Source organism: Callorhinus ursinus, unplaced genomic scaffold (assembly GCF_003265705.2).
Source record: "Callorhinus ursinus isolate GAN/ISIS: 27379988/994484 unplaced genomic scaffold, GSC_fseal_2.0 scaffold4, whole genome shotgun sequence".
In the NCBI taxonomy this organism is placed as follows: domain Eukaryota; kingdom Metazoa; phylum Chordata; class Mammalia; order Carnivora; family Otariidae; genus Callorhinus; species Callorhinus ursinus.
The window spans coordinates 116,419,264-116,425,263 of NW_027397066.1; positions in this window are offsets into that span (position 1 = coordinate 116,419,264).

The following is a 6,000-nucleotide window of genomic DNA, read 5'->3' on the forward strand; positions in this document are numbered from 1 at the left end:
TCCTACATTTTCAACATTTTCCTATATTTATTATGCACAAAAATAAATTGTGATCTATAATAGCATGGCTAAAAGTAGTCCCAATATTAGTGAATAGCTTTTCTGTGGGTTTTATCAGGCCCTGGTTTTCCAGTGATGTTTGTACTCCATGGTGTGTTGCTGTTAGAGCTGTGAAATGAAAGCTGTGATTTTAAGAGGAGGCCAGAAAAGTGGGGACTGGTTTCAGGTAGGTGGTAATACAGGGAATTCTCTCTCCTGCACAATTTCTAGGAATATTCCAGTTGCCATGTGTAGCATCTGTTTGGGAAAAGGTAAAAAGTGAAGTGTTAAATTTTCTTACAAGATACATATATATTTAGTAATTATCAGCCTTAAATTTTGAAATAACTCTTATTAAGAAATCAAAGAAAGATTGACCTGTCAGATGGAAGGTAGTCTTACTGTTCTAGCTCATGCCCCACTTTAAGTTACAGGCAGTCTCTTGATGCCATCCAGTGATCATCTAAACTTTGTTGAATCCACTGCCAAAACTAAATTAAAAACAAAGTCACATGAAATGGCTGTGTTGCCCCATAGGGAGCTGAAACCTTAAGTTTTGTTCCAATTTTGATGACAAGAAATCTCACTCCTTGTAGCAATAAAACATTTTTGGGAAAGGGTTATTGTTTATTGAATTGCACTTTAACCTTTTTTAGTATGCAACCTACAGGATGGATGTTAAAAGTATTGGTAGTGTGCAGGAGGTTCTGGAGAAAATGCTCATTTCAGTAAAGCAGAAGAGTCTCTTATGTACTGTAGGTTATACAGCTGAGTTAACACCGCTGCCTCCATCAAGACCTACTCCTTCTATGATGACATAAAGATGGGCAGGAGGAAAGGGAGCAGTAGGTGGTAGAAAGCGGGTCTTCAAGGTTTCCAGTCTCAGATTATCCAGTTGCCTTTGAAATGACACCATCTTGGAATTGTAGCCAGAAGAAAAAATCGGTACTGTTTAAATGAGAACTTTTACTAAATTGTCAATGACAGTTAAGCTTGCAGTATTAATGTTCAGTGCTCTTTATATATAGAGTTCTAGATGCCAAAAACAATACAGACTGTTTCAAGGTGGCCTGTAAAGCAAAAGTAAAGTTGACATTTGGCAATCTAACAAAGACTGTAATGTAGTTCTTATATTTTTTATATTAGGCCTTGTGTCTATTTTAACAGTCTATTTCACACAAGTGGTACAATTCTTAACTGAAAAATACTAATCTTGAATATGTGATAAAATTTTCCTGTGGTATATAAAGATTCTGCTGTTGCTAAATGAACTTGGTCTCAGTAAGTACAAATTATCTTCTCATTTAGAAACAACATAGGAGCAAAGAGATTTTTGGAATATGATTTGGGTCCCCTCGCTTGCTTTCAGCTAATAATTACGTTTGCCTCCTGTGCATTGTCTTAACAAACAAGAAGCCACACCATTCTATGTTATAATCTTTCCAGTCTAGTTTCCTAATGGGCTTTTATGAACTTGCCACTTGTTTACTTCATCTGCAAGTTTATCAGGTCTGTTGCCTACTGCTTGATGCTTCATCACAATTGAGATAGGTGCTGGGTTTTCTAAAGTGTTCTTCCAACACTCTATGTTTCTTCATTAATAACGAATAATTAAATTACCTACCACTTTAGTCTTTCTTTCAAAGTACTTATTTGCCTTCAAGTAGTCAGACTGCTGGTTGATATCTTTAAAAATGAAAAGGGAGCCATTTAAAGAAGTAAACAATAAACATCTCCCAGATCCTTTCCTTTAAGTTCTGAACTATGAAAGGCAAAATACTAATTCTTCCCTTCATTAACTTTTAATAAATTTACTATGCATTAATAACAATAATAGAGGTATTCAGAAGCGTATTCAGCTAGCATTGTTTACTGTTAGCATAATTTGCTTAGATCTGATTAGAGTATTCCCATTCATCATCTTGTGCCTCTCTGTTGGTCTTCAGGAATTTCCTCAAAATACCACAGATCCATTATATTTTACTTATGTTGAATACATTTCTCACATCTAATTTTTGTGTTTTTTTCCTGTAGTTTGTCAATGGAATGGTTGTGACTGGCCTTGTAGGAAGCAGAGGACTGGAGGACCATCCTCTTTTTCAGTTGCCTGTTCATTGTCGCGTAATTTGGCAGTGAATCTACTCATCCTTCATGTCTTTAGCAACCAGCCACCCAGGTAACTTCACAGCCAGTGGAATTAAGTCACTACAGAGATTGTCATTTCAGTAGTTGCTTTTCGTCTTTCCAACAGTTTGAGGGGATTGGTAACACACCAACCACCTACCTAGAAAGCTCGGTTATCTATAGCCTACTATCTCTACTTTCAGTCATTACAAGTAAGGAGACACTGGGGTAGGGTCTGCAATGGTTATTTCTAGACACATGACGTATAGCCAGTATTAATCACAACCAGAAGCTGTTGTCCACAATTGATCTTTATTTAGGATAGGCAGTTGAATCCTTTTATGTCATAAACTTAACCCTGTTTATTAAAATCCCAGGGGCTATTTAAAAAACAAACAACCCTCAATAGCTAGGCCTACCTGCAGAGATTCTGATTTGAATGATGTGGAGTCAGGCCCGGGCATGGGTCATCATCACCTTTCCCCTGCACCCCCAGTGATTTTAAGGTGTATCCAAAGTTGAGGCCCACTGTCCGTGATGAAATTTAAAATATTTTATAGTATTGAGTTTTTTCTATAGATTGAAGAAGGAAGCAACTATGTAAGTGCGAAAAGATTAACTTTCCCCCCATCTTACATTAAAGGGGAAGAACTTAGGTTTGAATTTTCCATCAAGAGCTTCCAGCTTATTTTCAAAGTCCATGCTTTTTCCTGGTTAACCATGCTGCTACTGTACTACTGGAGATGCTAGCATTCGAAGAAAAAAAAATCACTTCATAGTTTGGTTGGACGTCCTGGTAACTTGTCTCCATCGAAGCAACTCATAAAACATAATTGCCATGGATAGATGCTTGAGTTTTTGAGTGGATGAGTACCAAAGCAAAGCATAGGCTTTTAAATAAGAAGGGGTACTAGATAGTACTCCCTGGAAATCCATACATACCAAACCCCCAATCAAATACCTGCCCTTGAAGGACTGCATTTTATATAAACAAGTGGGTTACTATTACAGATCTCAGGTGTGAAAGGAACCATGATTCTTAGAATTCAAAGCTAAATGTTGGCCTGTTAGTGTAGAACCAGGAAAGGAGATTTACATAATACACAATCCTGTATCAAACCATAACCTGCTTTGTGAGGTCTGTTGAAATAATATTCTGGGTAGATATCCCAAATCTATCCAGTCTAGTGTTTTTCTTTAGTAAAAAGGGAATTGTTTTATAGACAAGCCTCAATTCTGCCTAGCTTGTTCTTGGCTGGTTAAAGGATTTGGTAAATGAGTCTGGTTTTAATACTGTTCGTCGCCATTCTTGAGTTCATAGAGATGGATGATCTTCCCTCACCTTTGCAAACTGGAAAATCTAAATTGTTTTCGTCTCTTCACATAGAAGCCTGGCCTTATGTGTTAGTTACTTTTCTCTCATCTTGTGACTAAATGCCCACTTTGTGGCTTGGTACAATAGTGTGATGTAGTTGAGAACATAAGCTTTTAGGTGAGACAGAACTAGGTTTAACTCCTGGTTCAGGTCCCTTAGGGAAGATAATAAGAATTTCTAGTTCATAGTCGTTGGAAGGATTAAGTAACATAGATACTGTGTAGAAAGTGATTAGCACAAGGCCTGACACATGGTAAGCATTCATTATACTTATATTTGCAAAAGGATGTTCTTTTCTGTTTTGTCAGTATTCGACTTGGTTATCCTTATTTGTTGACTGCAGTACATGGGGCCAGCATATTCAGGAAATAGTTTATAATCTTTTCCTAGATACAGCTCAGTTTTTTTGGTTTTTTCCCTAGTATTTTACTTCACACTTGGGAGAACTTTACATTGTTTTGCTTTTTCTCACAGTAGAGAAAACCACCTGTAATACCTCCATCCTTCAATGATCATTTTGACATTCATGGAAACTTTCACTAGTGTTATCCAACTTGATGATTTCTTGATGCTGCAGTTTAAAGTTATTTAGAAGATATGGAATTAGGCCAGTCCCAGTGTCCTTCCTTCTATCTATCCAGTAGTTAATGAATGCCTACTACCCCCCAGGAATTGTACTTCATATTGGGAATAGATGACATAGTCCTTGCTGTCACATTTTTTTTTAAAGATTTTATTTATTTGAGAGAGCGAGAATGAGAGAGAGAGAGAGAGCACATGAGATGGGGGAGGGTCAGAGGGAGAAGCAGACAACCTGCTGAGCAGGGAGCCAGACATGGGACTCGATCCCGGGACTCCAGGATCATGACCTGAGCCGAAGGCAGTCGCTTAACCAACTGAGCCACCCAGGCGCCCGCTCTCACATTTTTTACAGGCTAGTAAAGGAGACAGACGAATCAAGAAATGAGTGCAGCAGCAGTTTATAAACCCCTAGAGTCAGTACTCATTTCTTTTTGGATGGACTAGGAAAGCTTGACAGAATATTCACTAGAGCTTGGAAAGATAAAGACCAGTTTCTTAAATAATAGGTAGCATGTACCTAAAGGCACAGATACATGAAACATATATTCAGGGACTATGTAAACTAGTGAGAATAGAATCTAGGAAATGAGGCTAGGGCTCAGATTAAAGTGTGTTAGATGACTTACTAAAAGACTTGATTTGGCTTTGTGTAAACAGGACAGTTATTGAAGAAATAGGGAAGGGTACATGAGAGAATTCTAGCAATGTGATCATGAGGGCGGGGAGAAAGATTGGAGGCACCAAAACTAATCACAACACTCAAGTTGAGCTAATGAAGAATAGCTGTCACTGAGTTCTTTCTATGTGCTGGGCAATGTAGTGAGCACTTTGCATTTGTTGGCTCATTTAATCCTTGAAGAGACCACATGACATAGGTATCGTTCCCATTTAACAGAAAACTTGAGGATCATAATTTGCTTATGGTGACACAGTTTATAAGTGATAAAAATCTGCATTCAAGACCAGGTGTGTCTAACTCCAAAGTGCTTGCTTCTGATCACTATAACCTCTCACAAAAAGTGGTAAGGACAACAATAGTAAGTATGGGGAGGAGAGCAAGATACAAGAGATGTTAAGAAGGTGGGACCTACCAGGTGCCTGGGTGGCTCAGTCGGTTAAGCATCTGCTTTCAGCTCAGGTCATGATTCCAGGGTCCTGGAATGGAGTCCCATGTCGGGCTCCCTGCTCTGCAGGAAGTCTGTTCTCCCTCTGCCCCTCCCCCCACTTGTTCTCTCAGTCTCTCTGTCTCTCAAATAAATAAAATCTTAAAAAAAAAAAAAGGTGGTACCTAGATCAGCTGACTTGATGGAGGGGAGAAGACAGTGCATGGAGAAGTAAAAGTTAATGATGTCCAGGGTTTAGGCATGAAACACTTTGTCTTTGACAGTATCATTAAACAGTGAGAGCTGGGAAGAAGAAATTGAGGGGAACAGAGAGGTCTTTTCAGAATGAATTTTAGGTGTTTATAGGACATGTAAGTCCCATAAGATTAGTAGGCAGCCAGGCATACGGGTCTAAAATTTAGAAGAGAGGTGACTTACAGATTTTGAAGAATTAGTTTTGAGTAGTGTAGCCTGGACAAGACTGCTCAGAAAGGAATAAACAAAGACGATGACTTGCAAATGCCAAGAGAAGTGGGTAGAGGAAGAGAAGCTAGCAAAAGAGACCAAGAAATTATTATCAAAAGGTTAGGAGAAGTAGAAGATAATAATGTCAGGGAATCAAAGTTCTTCAACAATTAGGATCAACAGGGTCAAAATCAGGTTATAATTTACATCAGTCAAGGTGGTAACATTTTAGAGGTCTGAATATCAGATGTTGGTGAAGATATTGAAAAACAACATAGAACTCTCAGGTACCATCTTCTGGAGTATAAATTG